Below are 21888 nucleotides of genomic sequence, written 5' to 3' on the forward strand. Positions count from 1 at the left end.
TTCTTCCCTTGTCTTATTTTCACCTGGATGGCTCTATTTTAAACAGGCACAGTAAAGAAATTAGTAATGACTGATTGTTACCTTGGCTTAGCTTAAAAACAGTGCCAAAGGTAATCAAATGTTGATGTAAGTCAATATCACTCTACTACTGGCAGTGACATAAAGCACTGGATATTTTTATGTGCTTAGGTCAGCATGATTTTCCTGTTAATGTCGTTCACAGCATTCAGTGAGGCACTGGCTTTGCTCCTTGGATTTGTAGAAAGATTCTGCTTTTGATAACCATATGCAGACCAAGAGTCTTCTGAGCTGGAGTATCGTTGCAGTTAAATGAGTATTTTGCCATTTGCAAACTCAGTAAAGCTACCTCTTAATTTAGCTTCTCCTCAGGGAAAGTTCTGTTGTTTTAAGGCATCTTGATAATTTTTATTTTCTCGGGGAGTGTTAGGGAAATAAAAGGTAGCAAAGTGTCACACAAAATAGCAAAGCAGTCCAGGTGTGCATGAATTTATTGAAGTGCTCCTCATAAAAATCTGTCTTAATATAAGTGATGATTCCCTTATGGTACTCAACACACACAATAGTTTTAACACTCCACTGTACTAAGGAATTATCTAATTCTACATTTTAAGGCACACCTTTAACAAATTTTAGTTTATATTTAGTAAATTGATAAATGTAGCTCTGTTAAATTAATCAGAAGAGTTGCATTCTTACCCCAGGACTTTGAATTAAACCCAAACACTAAAAACATCCGTGACATTAAAGGATTATACTGAATGACTTCTGAAGAGCCAGCTTTCTGTGATTTCTTTGAGAAGGAAAAAAAATGCCATTTGGTATTTTTAGATTCTTGTGATTGAACGCTCTGATTGATCATAAATGTGCCATTTAAATAGCTTGTGGCAAAGTAACCATAGCCCAGAGTGCTAGGAAAGATGTTGAAAAGTAGTTAAAATATCATCATCCTATTGTATTTCTTATTGAAATAGGGAATGCAGAGCACATGCACATAAAACCACTTGAAAAGGCAGCTTGTCATCCTTCTAGATGTATCTGAGAAAATAACACATTTCAATGAAATGACATGGAAGATTATCAAATTAATTATGTATTAAGCTGACCTCCTCTATCCTTGGGCTCTCAGTGCTATCTAACTCTCTCTCAACGCCACTCTGCTACACTTTTAATTGGAACCACAGTTCCTTATGCCTGATTGAGTTTCGGTTTTGCTTTATTGCTGCTGCCTTGCATGGAGAAGGCAAAGTCTAAAAGCAGGAAACATGCACTCTCTTTAACAATTTTTCATCTGCTTCAAATAGGAAGCCTAATTCTAAAGAAATACGGAATGCAGAAACTGCTGAACTCTGGATCGACATTCGGATTAAGCAGAATTTATTTGCAGATTTGTCAAAACTGAAACAATAGCATTCTGGAAACAGCATTAATAAGTACATTACATGCAAGAGACATTTTACAGAACAGCAGGTGCAAGGAATAAATATCTTCCACTAATCCACTACAGTTCCAGCGTAAGGCTTTTCTATGTTGTTTTTTTTTTATTCACTGTTTTGGGGGACATTTAAAAATGAATCAAGTGATGTATCAACATCCTGCACCTAGAAGAGAAAAGCATTAGTAAGCAAAACTCTATTTTTCTCCACTGAAATCCTGTTGCCTTTGCTTTTTCAGCATAAGGATATGGAGCTGTTGGAGCAAGTCCAGAATTGGCCACGAGGATGATGAGGGGCTGGAGCACCTCCCATACAGGCTGAGAACATCGGGGCTATTGAGCCTGGGAAAGGGAAGCTGCATGGAGACCTCAGAGCAGCTTCCAGTATCTGAAGGGGGCTGCAAGGATGCTGGAGAGGCACTCTTCATCAAGGACTGTAGCAATAGGACAAGGGGTGATGGGTTCAAACTGAAACAGGGGAAGTTCAGGTTAGATCTAAGGCAGAAGCTCTTCCCTGTGAGGGTGCTGAGGCGCTGGCACAGGGCACCCAGAGAAGCTGTGGCTGCCCCATCCCTGGCAGTGTTCAAGGCTGGACAGAGCCTTGGAACAACCTGGTCTAGTGGAAGGTGTCCCTGCCCATGGCAGGAGGTTGGAACTGAATGATCTTAAGGTCCTTTCCAACCCAAGCCATTCTATGATTCTATGATTAACTTATTCTTTCTGCTTCTAATTAATTGCTATTCATAACACCACCATTAAAATATCATTTGCACACAAGGGTAAACAGTATCATGAAATTACATAAGCAATAGCACAAACTATTATAAAGCCATATGTCCTTGAACTCTTTGCTACTCCATATGTTGTTCTGGCACTATACTGGGGGTATCCAGAGGCCATGCTTGTCAGAACAGGGTGGCTGAGCCATAGAGCTGTATCAGGATAGGAGCAAAAAAGTGAGCTTGTCGCTTCTCTCTTTTGCTACCAATCGAGCAAATGGAGTGATTGCTGTAGAAGGATTATGCCTGCTGTATGTTGAAGGAACGTGCTCATGAAATGGAGAGCTGAAGTATTGCTTAGGACAATACTTCCTAATTATATCCAGAGTTTTACAGCAAGTGTGTACTGGCGGTGTAGCACAGAACAAGTCTTCTCCAAGGTAACTTCTGTATGTTGCTACAGTTGCACAAGCCTTCTCTTTTTACCTCATGATAAATGCTCTGTTAGAATTTCAGCAGCAAAGCAAGCTGGTGGACAGCAGGTATCCTATATCCTGCAGGCTTAACCTGACCTTTAGAGAGTAAATTAGCACACTTATATGAGTAATAATCTTTTTTTCTCTTTTTAAATTCCTTGTATCTGCCTGGTACAAAACAAACAAACAAACAAAAAAAACCCACCTCAAAACTATTCCTACAATGTTATGACACTTCCTGAAACAAAATGGACTGTTATGTAAAATTTCTCCTTTATGCCAAGCCATAAGGTGGTACCTGTGGGAAATAACAGTACAGGTGCCTGAATATTGTGAATCCAGTGATTGAGACTTCATTTTTGGGGAAATTGTGAAGGGAGATGGAGGTGCCCTGCAGTGTGATAGAGAAATGCTGAAGGAAGGAAGGAAGGAGATTAGATTGTTTGATGGGAAGGGTGTGTGCCTTCCAGCAAAGCACAAACTCCAGTGGGATGCACGGTAATGTGGGTCTGCGCTGTGGCTGCTACTGTTGTGTGGAGTCCCAGAGCGGAAGAGACACTACTGCACTCTGTTATAGATTCAGTTCATGCTGATACTGCAGGTAGAAGATCAGACCTCAGTGAAGGTCTCTTAAAGGTCAGCTTGAGACTTGGCAGAACTGGTGGAAAAAGCATGAGTATTTTGCTTCTTAATTCTTGAGATGCAGACTTGTAAATTTTGCTGAGATAAAAATTTATTTCCAAGCCTTCAACTTCAATATTTTCACAGTTTATTTTGCAGCAGTGTTTTTCTTATCTGCTCAGTTGCAAGTGAAAGAATATGAGAGTGAGAGATTGAAGCAATGAGAGTATTTAGAATCTGATAAACCAGGCCAGTTTGAAGTTTCACAATAGAACTATACTAGACTGACGTTTAGTAACAATGAATATTGCCAGTGGTTAGTTCTTAAACGTTATCAATCATTAGCAGCACTCCAAAGCAGTCAGTTCTTATTAACAGGCTTCTCATAAATAAATGGTGTACCACAGACCTGTGTAGTTAGCGCTGATGGTCCTTGGGCTTAGTCACTGAGGCTGAGATGATCAGGCTGTAGAACTCCTCGCCAAGGAAAGATGGAACTATTATGGGTAACGCCATTCTTCCCTATTCCCCTCTCACACTGTTGGTGTTCCTTGCCCCTTTTGTCGTTATGTATTACACTTAACTGTGTTTCAAAATGCTCCTACACTATGACAGTGTATGTGTATGTTAATTTAAAATACCTATGCCTGAATTGAAGAGAAGCAAATAGTAATTGTAACTTGCTTATTATATTCTACTTCATGGGTGCAATAGGCCTCTGCTTTTGCTACAGCTTTCTAGATTCTTTTCCTTCATTTGTTTTCATACGTAGCAAATGTAGTCCATTAAAACCAAAATCATTTTTCCACAATTAAGCTTTTTTAATGTAACATTTGTAGGTACTTGTTCTTTAAAAATAGTACATACTTAGTCCATGGCGATGTCTGGGAAGAGCAGAGATTGTCAGAGGAATCTCTGTAGTAGTTAGGGGGACACCTCATGGGAGGCCTACATGATTTCCCAGGGTTCAAGTAGAGAAAGAGCTTCACTCCTGATGAAAATATTTCCTGTCCTTTCTACCCCTGTCAAGCAGAGGCTGTTCTGGTGAGCTGACTGGGGAGGGCAAAAGAGAAAACTCAGGCCTTGAAAATCACATGAGTGCTGCTAACTTCTCATTGTAATTTGAATTCTGGACCTTTTTGTTCATTAGGTCACAGGAAAAGAACGGCCATTTTCTCTTCTCTTCCTGCATATTTCTTAACTTTCATGAGCTCAATGCTCCATCCCTGGCACTGCTCAAGGCCAGGTTGGACAGAGCCTTGGGTGGCATGGTCTAGTGTGAGGTATCCCTGCCCATGGCAGGGGGGTTGGAACTGAATGATCTTAAGGTCCTTTCCAACCCAAACCAGTGTGGGATTCTGTGATTCTAAATGTTTCATTTTTACTTTCTATGGGCTTGTACTACTTAGTGCCTTACACTACTGAAGTTTTGGACCACACTTGGGCTATAGCTTGCTGGTGTATGACTTTCTGAGCATCTAAGGCACCATGTCTGTTAGCATGTGAATCGGCCTCTTATTTACTTACAGGCAAACAGCTACTTTATACCCTAGATATAGTAATAGGAATTGCTCTTGTATATGTTTCATAGCTAGCAAAAGCCCTGCCTGGATCCATTCAAAAAAGGGTTTCCCGTGAAACAAGGACATATTTATGCAATCAGAGACAAGGACATATTTATGGATACAGAGATAAAGTTCAGAACCAGGTGATTGTTTCACCTCTGTGTTATTTCTAATACAGACATCATTGTAAAGATATTTACATAGAAAGATGTGGTGAAGATACAGGAAAGGGTCTGTTCTGCAAGGAAGTGGGAATATTTTTTATCTGCTTAGACTTGTTCATCTGTATCCAACTGAAAGCTGCTTTCAACCATGGAGTGTCCTGACTCTGTCACATTTTAAAATGAGATCATTTTATATTCCTTGGTGATTGCTAAATGAGATGTAGAGCAAAATCAGCTTTGATATCACCTTCAGACACAGATTTTGAGTCTAAGAACAGCAAATACATTTTTAGCTCTTCACCTCAGCACTTCCTCTGACTAATCCTTAGAGCATTATTTTTAAATCCCAGTGTTCAGTTTTTTCACCTGTTCCCATAATTATTGGTAATTTCTCTGTTGCTTAGCTGGGCAACCTCACACTGTGGTTTTTATTACTGTCCTTTGAATAGCAGGTTTCCCAAATGTCCTGTTTCATTTTTAGCCTAAAAGAAAAAAAAAAAGAATTAACACCTCAGTACTAACAACCAAAAGCCAGAAAAGACAAAGTCATGAGGAAGCAATAAATTCACTTTTGCTTTACGTAGCCCACAAATTCTTCAATCCTACTACTACCCTGAAATCACAAATGTGAGCTCATTGCTTACTTGACAGTGAGCTTTATTGCACGCAAATCTGACAGTCTTCGTGGATTGTGTTCTTTATTTCCTGGGACTAATATCTCAAGTTGTGGAACTAACATTTTAGTGCAAACACAACCAGGCATTGTCATTGTGCTCTGACTGGGAATTTCCATGTTTTAGTCTGATTGTAAACTTCCCGAAATCTATGTAGTCTCTAAGAGGAAGAATAGTTTATCAAAAAGGGAAAGATGTTAAAATAGGAAAGATACATACCTTATTTTTCCTGCTTCCTGAGAGCTCATGCGACTTGTGTCAGTGACCTGCTCACTTGAAGCACCTTTTACAATCATGGGAGGAATGATGGTGTTGATAAGGAATAAGGAGTTGCTTAAATGCCTTTAAATGTCAAGTAATGTAGTAATTTTGGGGAAAACCAACAGAGTGACAAAGCCAGATGTGTCAGCTTATGATAAAATATTTCTGACAAGTATATTTCTTACTGTATTGTGTTGTATCTGTGTTAATGCATGTTTGTTATATCTGTGTTAATGCACATGTGTGCTGGGTTTTCTTTAGTTTTGAATATTGTGACACTGGAGTCAGTGATGCATTTAAAATACATTTTTAGTAAATGAGCCCCTTTAATTGCAAATATTCGAATTGTATGAATCAGGGAGAGCCAGTCATAGTAAACTGTGCTGGATTTTGTGATGTTTTATGAAGCATTTTATGTAAGTGAAGTGGTTATTTAGACTTCCGGTTGCATTGAAGTTGGAATCCAAGCAAATCAGCAAAGCTGATTTTGTTATTCTAACTAGAAATTTGCATAAGACTTGAAGGGAAATTCCAGGGAATGGGGTTTTACTGTTTAGAGTCAGATGTTTGTGTGGCATAATAATGGTATCTGGTATTATGGTCTGAAATTGATGTTAAAATGCAAAAGTGATGTCTTTACCATCTCCAGGGTGATTCTGGTGCATGAAAGAGTCAGTGCGCCAATTGCTAAGAACTTGTCTTGGACCTTTTCATTCCATGTGTAACTGTCGGGAGAGGCTACTTCTGGCACAGGGTGCCCATAGAAGCTGTGGCTGTCCCATCCTTGGCAGTGTTCAAGCCCAGGCTGGACAGGTCTTGGAGCAGCCTGCTCTAGTGGAAGGTGTCCTTGCCCATGGCAGGGGGTTAGAACTGGGTGAGCTTAAGGTTCTTTCCAACCCAAACCATTCTATGATATATCGTTTATTTTGTTAGTTGTGGAAGTTTTCTGAAGGTATTTCTGCAATTTAATAAAATGTTGGCAGCACTGATGGAGGAACTAAATGTAGAAATTGCTTTTGCAGACATCAGCATTTTTAATATACAGTCATTTACATTTACATCTCTTCCTTCTCCTCTTCTAAAGGAATCATGGACTTGCTGCTTGAAGATGATCACTTTAGTTCATCAAACTGTATTTATCTAATCCACCGAACCTTTGGAGAGGTGATCTTTATTTGGGGTAAGGAATTAATATATAACTCCCCCCGTCTCCCCCAGTTCATCTTGGCAGAACAAGCACATTACAACAGTACACACCAAAGTGATTTCTTACTGGTGGTAGTATGCTTGCAATCAAAGTTTTGTTTCATTTTAAAACTTAAAATATGCAACTAGTATATTTCCTATGAAGAAGTTAGTTCAGAGTAATAGCCAATGGTAGGCCACACATAAAACTTCTCCAAGTCTAAGGTGTCTCAGTTCTTTTGTACTCTTCCTACAAATTGCAAAGCATTAATATGCCACCTCTGAATTGGTCCTAGAGGTATTCAGTTCGTACAGTGCTCTGTAAAATTACATTCATCACATGTGCACCCATAAGGAAAAGATGTAAGACAGCAGAAGTGGAGGATATGGTTTATTTTTCTTGGTCGTCTCTATTGTAACACTAACTTTTGAGTAAACTCATTATTTCATTTATATTAAAAGTTTGCTTATCAGTTAGGAGACGGCTCATGTGATAATCCCAGAAACCTGGGAATAAAAATCCCTTCTGGTGTAATATGCAGAATGCTTTTATTGTACTTCTGGTTCATTTCAACCTTCCACTGAAACCTCAGATAAGCTCAAATTGTTTAGTATTAAATTGTGACACACAGGCTCTGCTAAACATGCTGCCTAAACCAAGAGTCTGTGTCCTCTTTTATTCTGTGTAATTTCTTAAAGAATCATGAAAAAGATTTTTTTAACAAAATCTATTAATATTAGAAGTGAGGAAATACAAACATTCTTGTTCCATCCATGCACTGGTTGCTTGTGCAGCAGCTATCTTTCTCTTGTTATTTCTCATCACAGTGAAACTATATTAGAACATGATGGTTCCATTGGTAGCAGAATCCTCACTCTGAACTGCCAGTGAGATCAGATTATCCTCACACCCCCAGTGATTTTCCATCTAAGTCAAAGTTGAGTTATGGTGGCAGGTAAAAACTAGATTGTATTCATGTCACTGTGGCAGAAAGTGAGACTTGGAAGAAACTGGGAGAGGCAGATCTTAATTCTGTTGTACTTAGGAAGATAAGAGGAAATGCTTTGGTGATCTCTGAGAAGAATATGCATAAATCTAAACTGTTAGGAGAATTAGGAAAGAGTGCTTTAGTTTAGAATGAGCCCTACAGTAAAAAAAGACATTGAAGAAAGAAAGCAGATGAAAGTGTATTAAAGTATAAATAAACATATAGCATGTTGTGATGTTACAGCCAGGTATGTAAGTGAATCTTGATTTATAACTGGGATATATTTGGTTATTTTTATCATTAACTGCCTGTAGCTAGTAGGTGATACAAGTAGTAACCCCCATCAGTCAGATCAACCCACTAAATCTACCTGTTGTTTGAGAATTGTTTACTGAGCATCTGTTCTAACTAAACACAGAACCAGGCATCAAAAGCAGATTTCGGCTTTGAAATTGATGCAGAGAACAGCTTATATTTTTTATTGTCTTATTCCCCAAACATATGTCACCTTTTTCCATTACTGGGTGGTAGGGCATGTACTGACCTTGCTGAATGACTGCAGCAAGTTGCAGATAATATATACAAAGCTCCTGCTCAGTGTGCAAAGAGATAGTGTTCGGCTATCAGGGCTGCTCTCATGCTCAGTGTTCAGTAGTATGCTAAATGCTGTCCCTGTATCAGAGCAATGCTAAAATACATTAGTCATATTAGTTTAAAATTGAAGTGTTTGTATTTTATTTCAGTTTTTCCTGTCATTTTGCAAATTAAATTTGTATTAGTTTCTAATACTTCTAGAACACTGTTTGCTACTACAATTTTGCCTTCTCTTGACGTACAGAGATAGTTCTGAAATACTGATATCCTATAGCAGCTTCTGATGGATATCATACTTTAAAGGGCTGTAAACAAATTTCTTAATCAAATCACTTAGCCATGATAAGTGATCTTTTTCCTACAAACAGGTAGCACTGAAATTTAAACTCTTTTCTAACCCCATTAGCTTTTCTTGACGTTTGATGATTGGGGTGACAACTGTTGGCTTCTCTGTCAGTTCCCAAAGACTATATTTAACTTTATGAAATGAGGAAAAAATGTCCTGGGTGCTTGAGAAAGTACAGGTAATTTTAGTCCTTTATTTTCAATAACATATAGCAAAATGAAACAAACCAGAAATATGTAACACCCTCTGGCAGAAATTTAGAGCTGTGTCAAGGAATGAGACAAGCATCCTTGGATAGGTAATGGAATTGAAAAATATAATGTTTGAAACTGGAAGACACCACATTTAGTTTCATAAGCACTTCTGATTTTGTCTGGAGAAGAGAGCTGCATGGAGACCTCAGAGCAGCTTCCAGTATCTGAAGGGGGCTCCAAGGATGCTGGAGAGGGACTCTTCATCAGGGACTGTAGCGACAGGACAAGGGGTGATGGGTTCACACTGAAACAGGGGAAGTTCAGGTTGGATCTAAGGCAGAAGCTCTTCCCTGTGAGGGTGCTGAGCTACTGGCACAGGGTGCCCAGAGAAGTGGTAAACGCTCCACCCCTGGCAGTGTTCAAGGCCAAGCCTTGGGTGACATGGTCTAGTGGAAGGTGTCCCTGTCCATGGCAGAGGAGTTAGAACTGGATGATCTTAAGGCCCTTTCCAACCCAAACCATTCTATGATTCTGTGATTTCATGAATTTATTTTTCTTCTTGTACCCAGACCTTATTATTTTATGTACTGAAACATGGGGGTTAATTAGATGAATGCTGGGCTTGGAACTAGATGATCTTAAGGTCCTTTCTAACCCTAACTGTTCTATGGTTCTATGATTCTGTGTTTCTTGTTACTCATTTCCTAGGCCTTGAAACAAAACACTGGCTGAGGAATCTTTCCTCAGTTTTTCCTCACAATATTTTTCCTTTTCCCACATTCTTACTGTTTCGTCTCTGCAGTATTTGGGATCACTTTCATAAGTTACTCATGAAAAAATAGAATGAGGATCTGCCCCAGGTAGTTTATTCTCTGATTACTTTTCTACAGGTGAGAAAGGCTTCTGCAATACAAAGGTTTTTTTTTAAGAGTTTTGCTTTTTTGGCTTTTGTTTTGAAAGCAAGGGATTTTTTTTTTTTTTTTTTGGTAGGTATGCATACTGTTGTGTGATAAACAAGAGATTGGGGGGGGGGGGGCAGCTTTCTGATCATCCGTATCATATATGGCTTTGTAGCAGCTGCTACCACAGATTTAACATGTCTCCTGAGGAAGATGGGTCTCCTTCTTTGTTTGTGGTGGCTGAGGGTTAGAGAGGTCTAGCACAACCTTCAGCCGCAAGCGGCTGATTCATTGATATATTTGTCTGGCTTTTGAATAGTCTGAAGACATGATTATGCTTTGAAGTTGAATCTGTGTTCTATAAAAATTTCATTTAGAGTATATAAAAAGATTCAGAATAAGCCTTCTTGACGGAGGAGAAGGATGACAGTTTTCCTGGACAGAATTTGCTAAGGGTTATTTGTGCCTTACTTTGATTTGTTGAACTTCTGTAATGCAGATGAAAAATGACAGAGGGATAAGTAAAAAAGGATTGTCAGTCACTAGGATAAGACTGTCTCCAAACTAACAGGAGTGTTAGAAAGGATAACAGTAGTACTTGATTGAAACTATGCAAAACATTATGGCAGTATGGAATCCAGCAGCATTCCTAAATAGTAGGCACAATTAACAAGATCTACTAGATCATATTGCAAGGGCAGATGTATGTCTTTCAAAATCCTACCAACATTGTCTTCTGGGTTCTTAGTTTCAGCTTCAATTCCCTGTTTGCTTTAAAAAAGTGAGGTCCATTCAGCTCTAAGATATTTTGGGGAGTAAAATTCAGAATTTGTCTCTAACTTAGATTTTTTCTGTTTCTCAAGCAAAATATTTATTTGTGCTATATTTCAAAACCCAGAATATGCTTAGGCCTGTAAGTATAGCTACACAACTGATTAAATCCCATTTTCATGAAGAAAATATTTGTTACCTCTGAATTATGTTGTGAACTTTTCAAAGACAAAGGAAGCGTCAGAAGCTGAATGGACTTAAATGAATGTCAGGTATTATTAATTATGCTTCTCACAGACAAATGAAGCCCATTAGAATCCTAGAAACAACTCAGAATTGTTGATAGATTTGTTTTTCCTTTTTTTTTCTGATGGAACAAATTAGAAAAAATAGATAGTGGTTTGTGGACATAAACTTTGATTTTTCCATGTCAACTTGGTTGAGATGGAAAACCCTTTTGCTGTCATACTGCCCTCGTCCCCCTAACAAAAGGAAAAAGTGAATTACCTTTCAACTTTATTTTCATACTATTTTCATACTCACTTCTGTTTTGTCCCTGAGAGACCAGACTTGGTGCAAACCTTTAGCCTCTTCAAGCCTGTGGAAGTCAGGGGTTTCATCTAAACCAAAGCAATAAAGCAAAAAGTGCTGTCTTTGCACAGATTCTTTTCTGTATGTTTCTGGGTTTGCTCCACTGCAGAGGCTGTTTTAAGAGGGCTGTTTACTACATGCCCTGCAGATACGGTTTGACCTCTTTAAATTGTTGCTCAGGAAGCTGAAGGGTGGGCTGGAAAGCTCATCTTCATTCAGTTTCCCAATCGACTGTATAAATCTTTGCAACTGCCTGCATATCATGCTGGTTACAATGGAAGTGTTCTTTCTTGAACTTCTTTATCAGGCACATTAGATAAAGGCCATGTTTCCCCTGCAGGGTGGACAGTTCATCAGAACTGTTGCATATTTATGCTGTCTTTAGAACTCCTGTTACTATGATTATACTGTGACTTGTGTCTCTAGATCCACAATGAAATAGCCATCACCATTTCCAAGACATACACTCTGATAGACAAGGTGCTAGACAGATCATTAATGACACACAATACTCCAAATGACAAAATGCCTGAAGTCTTATAGCAGACTGGATCTGTGGGACTTTAATATACTTTATCACACTGGTAGACTGATTTTGCATTCCCAAATATGAGAAAACTTCTCTACTTGCACGGTGTTTAGTTTGCTAGCTTAATATGTCATGCCTTACTCAAGGCTGGAACTACTATTGCTGTGACACCATTTTTCCTTGAGTGATAATGACCCTGGATACTGCTGCTGAAGGTGACAGCAGAGAAAGTATTGGCTGAGATATTTATAGCAGTGCTAGGAGTTCATTCTTTCTTTCTTTTTTTTCTTTTCATTTTTTTTTTTTTTTTACAAAAAATGAGTTTTTCTGTGTTTTCTGTGTCTGTACAAGGTCAGGACCCTTTAATACAATACCTTTTAATACAATAATATTAAAGTTGCAATCATAATAGTAGGAAGAAATCCTAAATGCTGGCATAGGACATTATCAAGCCTTGAAAGTGCAAGAACAATAATGCAATAATGTATTTACTTGATTTTCTAATGGATGGTGATACTATGCCTGTCAAATCAAGCGATTGCTTTTCAGATGCATGGAGCATCCATAAATTCTATTGACTTCAAATGCAAGTGCTTAGCATTTCTGACTGGTGTGAGGATGCCATGTGAAAATCCATTATAAAATATGAATTTTAATGCTACACCAAATGACAAAAGGAGATTAAGCTGTTGTTAACTTGCACTGTTTCATTTTAAAATATCTGGTTGTACAATGGAGAAGAGCATCACAAATGCCTGTGATATTAGCACCCAGGTATTGGCACTGAGATCGAATTAGATTTACCTCATACTTACAGTTTCAATGTGAAAGTCTTTCAGAATATCAAAGTATGAAGGGAGCTGAGTGAGATTTGACTCTCTATCTTATAAGAACATATTACTCCAAAGTTTGAGGAGACAGGAAGCATGTCAGGGTAATCAGTATTCAAACCACATATACTGTAGCCTCTGTGGAATGTTTTCATTTCAGTTCTCATTATTTTGTTGTGTAATAAGATACTCAGTGTGGCTTTCAAGTGAGAAAAACATTGTTGAGTTATTAAGACTTAGTAAAGTCCTCATATTCAGAGAGAAACTCTGTAGAGTTGGCTTTTGACTCCATAGTGAACAGTATTTTGGAGGGAAAAGCAGCTCAGGGGTAACATGCTCATCCTACTTTAATGAACTTAAGAAGAAATTAGGTTTTTCCAAGCACACAGAGTAAAACCTGCCTAGACTAAAATGAAAGATACTGCAATAAAAAAATCTTGTTAAACCAAGTAGATTTTTCCAACCAATAAGAGAAGCAATAGCATTATGGCAGGAATTATAGAACCACAGAATGGTTGAGGTTGGAAGGGACCACCAGGGGTCAGTTTGACCAACCTCCCCACTCAAGCAGGGTCACCAAGACACATTACTCAGGACTGATTTGCACCTCGAATCCTGTGTTGAGCTATGGGCCCCTCATTACAAGAGAGACACTGAAGTGCTGGAGTGGGGCCAGAGATGGGCAAAGGAGCTGGTGGAGGGCCTGGAGCACAAGTGTGATGGGGAACGGCTGAGGGACCTGGGGGGTTCAGTCTGGAGAAGAGAAGGCTCAGGGGGGAACTTATGGCTCCCTACAACTGCCTGACAGGAGGATGGAGCCAGGAGGGGCTGGGCTCTGCTCCCAAGGAACAAGGGATGGAACAAGAGGAAATGGCCTCAAGCTGTACCAGGGCAGGTTTAGATGGAGCTGAGGAACAATTCCTTCCCCACAGGGTGCTCAGGCATTGGAACAGGCTGCCCAGGGCAGGGCTGGAGTCACCGTCCCTGCAAGTGTTCACACACCGTGGAGACGAGGCCTCAGTGCCATGGGTTAGTGGTGGCCTTGGCAGTGCTGCGGAATGGTTGGACCCTATGGTCCTAAAGGTCTTTTCCAACCTGGTTGATGCTATGATCCTATGATTGTGTCCAGACAGCTTTTGAATATCTCCAGGGAAGGAGACTCTACAACCTCTCTGGGCAACCTATTCCAATGCTTAGTCACCTTCACAGTAAAGGAGCTCTTTACTCTATTTCCTGTATTTTAGGTTATGTCCATTGCCACTCTTGCTATTGCCTGACACCACTGAGAAGAGTCTGGACCCATCCTCATGGCACATTCCCTTCAGATACTTACATCTTAATCAGATCTCCCCTGACCCTTCTCTTCTCTAGGCTTGACATGCCCAGCTCCCTCAGCCTTTCTTCATATGAATGACTCCATACTCTTAATCATTCCAGTAGCCCTTCATTGGACTTGCTCCAGGAGCTCCATGTCTCTCCTGTACTGGGGAGCACAGAGCTAGACACAGTACCCCAGTGAAGCCTCACCGGGGCTGAGTAGAGATGGAGGATCACCGTCCTCAACCTCCTAGCGATGCTCTCCTTAAGGCAGCCCAGAATATCATTGACCTTCTTGGCCACAGGGGCACATTGCTGGCATGGACATTTTGTTGTCCACCAGAGCCCTCAGGTCCTTCTCACAGAGCTACTTTCCAGCATGTCAGTCCCCAGCCTGTGCTACTACATGGGGCTATTCTTCCCCATGTGCTCTCTGGAAATCCATGGTTATGATCTTACTTATTGCCCCCCTTCATCCTTGCATGATACTGAACTCCCTGATCTCATGGTCACTGTAGCCCAGGCTGCCCCCAGCTTTCATATCACAAAAAAATCCTTATTTATTTGTTAATATAAGGTCCAGCAACACACCTTTCCTCATTGGCTCCTCCATCACCTGTGTCAAAAATCTACCATCAGTGCTTTCCATGAACCTCCTGGATCTGGATTGTTTCTCCCTTGCTGTGCTGTTCCTGGAGCAGATGTCGGGGTGGTTGAAGTACCCCATAAGAACCAGGGTGTGTGATTGTGAAGCTACATTCAGCTGTCTATAAAAGAAAGGCCTCATTGACTTCATAAATCGTAGGGTAGTTTGAGTCGGAAGGGACCTTCAAAGCCCATGTAGTCCAACCCATTACTGGGAATATTCCTTAGGGATATAAAAATATGATTTTCTACCTAATCCAGTCATTGCCTGGATGAAGCCAGTATTTTTAGTGTGTTAACAATTTCAGTGTGGAAGGCCTGAGCTCAGAAAGTGTTGTTTTATTTGAAGAATCAGAAAATTATCTGGCATGATTGGTATACTCTTCAAGAGAGAAAGATCCAAACATGGAAAGCAGCTCAAGTGTAGGCAAAGATGATGTGCATTTGAAAATTTGAGTAGAGGTTTGTACTGCTTTTACGATGTATGCTTTAGGCAAATGCAATAATTTTGCCTCCTTAGGTTATGTTGAGACACTGCTTTTGTAAAGTTTAACAATTCATTGTATGATCTAGCAAGTCTACATGATGACAGATATTGCATTCACATATCTTTTGTATTTTCTGATTCAAACATGTTAGACTAGTTCTTCATCAAGAAATTATTTAATGGACCTCATGAGTGTTTGTCAATGACCTGAATGAAGGGCAGGAGTGCACCCTCAGCAAGTTTGCTGATGATAGGAAGCTGGGGCAGTGGCTGATACAGGGGAAGCTGTGCTGCCACTCAGCAGGACCTCGGCAGGCTGGAGAACTGGGTGAAGAGAAACGCGACGAGGTTCAACAAGTGCAAATGCAGGGTCCTGCACCTTGGGAGGAAGAACCCCAAATACCAGCACAGGTTGGGGGTGACCCACTAGAGAGCAGTTCAGCTGAGGAGGACATGGGTGTATTGGTGGATGGTAAGTTGACTATGAGCCGGCAGTGTGCCCTTGGCCAGGAGGGACAAGAGTATCCTGGGGTGCATTGGGAGGAGTGTGGCAGCAGGTCAAGGGAGGTGATTTCTTCCCCTCATCTGACCCTGGTGAGGCCACATCTGGAGCACTGTGTCCAGTGCTGGGCTCCTCAGTGCAAGAGAGACAAGGAGCTACTGAAGAGGGTCTAGCAGAGGCCACAAGGATGCTCAGGAGTCTGGAGCACCTCTCTTATGAGGAGAGATTGCAGGAGCTGGGCCTGGTTAGCCTGGATAAGAGCAGACTGAGAGTGGATCTCATCAATGCAGATCAGTGTCTCAGAGGCAGGTTCCAGGAGGATGGTGCCAAACTCTTTCCAGTGGTACCCAGCGACAGGATGAGGAGCAATGGCTATAAACTAAAACACAGCAAGTGTCACTTCAACATGAGGAAGAACTTCTTTACGTGAGGGTGTCAGAGCCCTGGTACAGGCTGCCCAGGGGGTTGTGGAGTCTCCCTCTCTGGAGACATCCCAAACCTGTCTGGACACATTCCTGTGTGCCTTGCTTTGGGTGGCTCTGCCTTGGCAGGGGGTTGAGCCAGATGATCTCCAAAGGTCCCTTCCATCGCTAATGGTCCTGTGATTCTGTGAGTGTAGTTTTGACTTTATTTTATACTGACAACCATTATAGCATTTTGAAAGGAAACCTGAATTGTAGCCTAGTATCATTGAAACATTGAAAATATTGGAAAATCTTTACCATATTGCCTTTATATGTAACATGCTATGGATTTAGCACAAGATATATAGAATGGTATCAACTCAGATTATTTGCTTGCAAATGTGCTTGTCAAGATTTGTCTTCCGGTATTAAAGTTTTATAAAGGATAAATGGAGCAAGTCGGTAGAAAAAAATAGATCTATAAATAATTTACATTCTTATTTATTTTAGTAAAATCATCTGGGACAAACAGATTTATGCTAGAATATTTAGAAAGCAAGCTGGATTAAAAAAACCAGGTTCAGGACACTAGCAGTAGAACTGAAAATACTGTGCGGAATACAGAACATTAGTGACAGAACAGAATGATTGCAGAGGCAGTAAATTGTGGGTTTGTGTGCGTGAGACATTCTGCATTAATCTCCCCACTCTGTTTTTAAATGTATCACAGTATCACAGTATCACAGTATCACAGTATGCTAGAGATTGGAAGGGACCTCAAAAGATCATCTAGTCCAATCCCCCTGCCGGAGCAGGAACACCTAGATAATGTTACACAGGAATGTGTCCAGGCGGGTTTTGAATGTCTCCAGGGAAGGAGACTCCACAACCTCCCTGGGCAGCCTGTTCCAGTGTTCCGTCACCCTCACTGAGAAGAAGTTTCTTCTCAAGTTTAAGTGGAACCTCTTGTGTTCCAGTTTGTACCCATTACCCCTTGTCCTATCACTGTTTGCCACTGAGTAGAGCCTGGCTCCATCCTCGTGACATTCCCCCTTTATATATTTATAGACACTAATAAGGTCACCCCTCAGTCTCCTCTTCTCTAAACTATAGAGACCCAGCTCCCTCAGTCTTTCCTCATAAGGGAGATGCTCCACTCCCTTAATCATCTTGGTTGCCCTGCGCTGGACTCTCTCCAGCAGCTCCCTGTCCTTCTTGAACTGAGGGGCCCAGAACTGGACACAATATTCCAGATGGGGTCTCACCAGGGCAGAGTAGAGGGGAAGGAGGACCTCTCTCGACCTACTAACCACCCCCCTTCTAATACACCCCAGGATGCCATTGGCCTTCTTAGCCACAAGGGCACAGTGTTGGCTCATGGTCATCCTGTCGTCCACTAGGACCCCCAGGTCCCTCTCCCCTACACTGCTCTCTAACAGGTCGTTTCCCAACCTATACTGGAACCTGGGGTTGTTCCTGCCCAGATGCAGGACTCTACACTTCCCCTTGTTATATTTCATCAAGTTATTCCCTGCCCAACTCTCCAGCCTGTCCAGGTCTCGCTGGACGGCAGCACAGCCTTCTGGCGTGTCAGCCACTCCTCCCAGCTTAGTGTCATCAGCAAACTGGCTGATAGTACACTCAATTCCCTCATCTAAATCGTTGATGAATGTATTAAATAATACCGGTCCCAGTACTGACCCTTGAGGCACTCCACTAGTTACAGGCCTCCAACTAGACTCCGCCCCATAGACTACAACTCTCTGGCTTCTCTCCTTCAGCCAGTTCACAGTCCACCTCACTACCTGATCATCCAGTCCACACTTCCTCAATTTAGCTGTGAGGATGCTGTGGGAGACTGTGTCAAATGCTTTGCTGAAGTCAAGGTAGTCCACATCCACCGCTCTGCCATCATCCATCCACTGTGTTATTTCCTCATAAAAGGCTAAGAGATTGGTCAAACATGATTTCCCCCTGGTGAAGCCATGTTGACTGCCCCTCATAACCCTCTTATCCTCCATATGCCTTAAGATGGCACCAAGGATAAGGTGTTCCATCACTTTCCCAGGGATGGAGGTGAGGCTGACCGGTCTATAGTTACCAGGGTCCCCCTTCTTGCCCTTTTTGAAGACTGGAGTGACATTTGCCTTCCTTCAGTCCTCAGGCACCTCTCCCGTTTCCCAAGACTTGGTAAAGATGATGGCGAGTGGTCTAGCAATGACTTCCGCCAGTTCCCTCAGCACCCGCGGGTGCATCCCATCTGGACCCATGGATTTATGGATGTCCAGATTGCTCAGCTGGTCTCTAACCCATTCCTCATCGACTAAGGCAAACCGCTCCGTTGACCTGACTTCATCAAGGTCTCAGGGGTACAGGGCTCTTCAGGACTGCCTGCAGCAGAGTAGACAGAGACAAAGAAGGCATTCAGTAACTCTGCCATCTCTGTATCTTCTGTCACCAGGGCACCCATCCCGTTCATCAGTGGGCCTACATTGCCTCTGGTGTTAGTTTTATCTGCCATGTATTTGAAAAAGCTCTTTTTGCTGTCCTTGACCCTTCTCGCCAGGTTTAATTCCAAGGAGGCCTTAGTCCTCCTAGCTGCCTTCCTACATCCCCTAGCAGCAGCCTTATATTCCTCCCAGGTGGCCAGCCCCTCCTTCCATGACCTGTAAACTCTCCTCTTCCACTTGAGCATACCCAGCAATTCCCTATTTAGCCACGCAGGTCTCTTGGCCCTCCTCCTTGACTTCCTACGTGTCAGGATGCTCCGATCTTGAGCACGGAAAAAGCAGTCCTTGAATATCAACCATCTTGGGCCCCTTTACCTTCAAGCAGCCTTGCCCATGGGATTTCCCCTAGCAATTGCTTGAAAAGGCCAAAGTTTGCCCTGCTAAAGTCCAGAGTTGCAATTCTACTTGGTATTCTACTGGTCCTACCACACAAGATCCTGAACTTCACCATCTCGTGGTCGCTGCAACCAAGGCAGCCCTCAACCCTTACTGCTTCGACCAGATCCTCCTTGTTAGTGAGGATGAGATCCAGCAGCGCTCCTCTCCTGGTTGGCTCCACCATTTGCAGGAGGAAGTTATCATCCATACACTGGAGGAACCTCCTGGACTGTGGCTGGGTTGCTGAGTGGTCCTTCCAGCAAACAATGTAGTTTTAATTTATACCAATGAATAGCTCCCCTTCCTTTTCTACCAGTAGAACTGAAGTGGATATTGTAATTTCTTCCTGGTTGGTGAACGTACCAGCTATGGTCATGTCAGGTTATGTCAGAAGTGTTGCTTTGACTGGACAGCTGGGCACTGTTGCTTCGAGGTAGTTAACTGTTGTGATGACCAGTGCAACTGTTACTCATCTATAGATAAGCATTTATTGAATCATAAAGAAATTAAGCCAGGGATAAATATTTGTTAGTTTTGTTCAGAGATAAAATGTAGGGTTTTTTTTCCCTACTACATTTGTAAACTTTGCTTAAGGAAGATTTTAAGCAAACCACATGTGTGTGTACTCTTACTTTTATTTCCTTATTAAAAGAATCAGATGTGATGGAGCACATCTGGAGACAGGCTGAGAACATTGGGGCTGTTCAGCCTGGAGAAGTTGCGTGGAGACCTCAAAGAAGCCTGCAGTGTCTGAAGGGGGCTACAAGGGCGCTGGAGAGGGACTCTTTGTCAGGGACTGCAGCAATAGGACAAGGGGTGATGGGTTCAAACTGAAACAGGGGAAGTTCAGGTTAGATCTAAGGCAGAAGCTCTTCCCTGTGAGGGTGCTGAGGCGCTGGCACAGGGTGCCCAGAGAAGCTGTGGCTGCCCCATCCCTGGCAGTGTTCAAGGCCAGGTTGGACACAGGGGCTTGGAGCAACCTGCTCTAGTGGAAGGTGTCCCTGCCCATGGCAGGGGTTGGAACTGGATGATCTTAAGGTCCTTTCTAACCCAAAGCAGTCTGGGATTCTATGTAGATGAAATATTTAGAATGGTAACTCCAAGAAAAGCAATTAATACAGCAAAAGCAAACACACATGGCTGGGAAGGGGAAGCAGAATTCTGAATCTAGAAAAAGTGGCCAAATTTGGACTAGTAACAGGGAAGGGGCAAAAATGAGGAAGAAGTTTAACAGCTCAGGTGAAAAAAATTTAATTTAAGGAAACATTTTTCAGGTAAACTTTTGGTTATGCAGACCGATTCAGGCAACCAACAAAGAGCAGAATGTACTACTTAGGACTGCAAAGTGCCGTATTTCTGCCTAGCACACAGTTAAAATAACCTAGATCTTACTAGGTGTACTATGGGGCTTTGGGATTCAGCAGTAAATAATATCAGCCAGTCTGTTTTGGGATTTTTCACTCCAGAGTTATCTAGGCTTTGACTAGATAGCTGCTATATTTTTACCAAAATCTTTGTGTATAATCTCTAGATTATTTGCAAAAGTTCTGTTCCAAAGGATTGTTTTAAAAAGTTCAACATGTGACACTTTTGGTTTTGTGCTGCAATGCCAAGTTCTTGCAAAAGGACTGATTTTAGTAGGAATAATTACCAGTTTAGACAAATATATGTAATCCAAGGTGGTGCTGGAGCACAGCCAGATTTATTCAAAGAGTATTTTCAGGTAAAGGAAGCTTGATTACATGTATATAGGATCTATTGCATACAAAATATGAAACTTCCTTTCTATTATATAGGATCTATCCTATTGACAAATACTGAAATGGATTATCAGTTGTCCTGGAATCATAGTTACTTGGAGTAATGGCCTATTTTTCATCTTAAGTATCACCTAGTACTCGTTCCTATCATGTGTGCCTCATGCATATACTTCCCAAGAGTTATTAGTGCCACAGAAATGTAATCAGACAAATGGTTCAAAATACCTCTGTCAAGACTGTCCATAATATTATTGTGTTAGCCATTCATGTCTGGAAATTTGGGTTCAAAGTAGTGGAGTTTGTGAGTGGAGATCACTTCCTTGGCAGCACATGTATTCAGAAAGCTTTAGCTTGCTTTCTGAAGCACATCTTCCCTTCTTTTGGGACAGTGGTACGAACAACTGCAGTCAGTGTCATCCAAACTGTCTTCAAGGTGGTCATCTATGATGGGGCATGAATAGGCTGTGAGAAGGCCTGAGTCTGACACTGATAGAAATATGCCTTCTAACTGGGATCACCTTAGCAAGTCCTGATATTAGTTCAAAACTTCCATTTCTCTCTTCTCAAACAGGTAATGGTTATGTAATTTTTGTTCAGAAAGTGAAGTAATGGCTAGCTATTTTTTACATATTGGGTATTATTTTATTTTAAGGACACTCAAGGGAAAAACTTATGTTGTCGTTTGGGACCTGAGGGACAGGCTAGCAGCTAAATGATCTTGAATACCTAATTGGTATTCACTTCAAATTACTTAAGAAAATGGCATTGTGTCTTCATTAAAGACATTAAAGGCCTCTTTGTCTACTTCTGGAAAGGTCTAGAGACATTTTATGGCATCGGTAATCTGAAATTCCTGCAGTAAGTCTAATCTTGTCCTTTACACCTTTAAATCCATCAGAATTGTCAGTAGTTGAAAGTAGTGTGTAGAATCAGAGCCTTTAGGAGCTGCAAATAAAGATTTGATACTTGATCTTTTTCTGTAAGTATAAAATACTGCAATTTCTGTACACTGATTGAAAGCATC

The sequence above is a fragment of the Pezoporus occidentalis genome, unplaced genomic scaffold, assembly GCF_034315485.1.
Source record: "Pezoporus occidentalis ecotype Australia unplaced genomic scaffold, CSIRO_AGI_Poc_V1 ctg94, whole genome shotgun sequence".
NCBI lineage: Eukaryota > Metazoa > Chordata > Aves > Psittaciformes > Psittacidae > Pezoporus > Pezoporus occidentalis.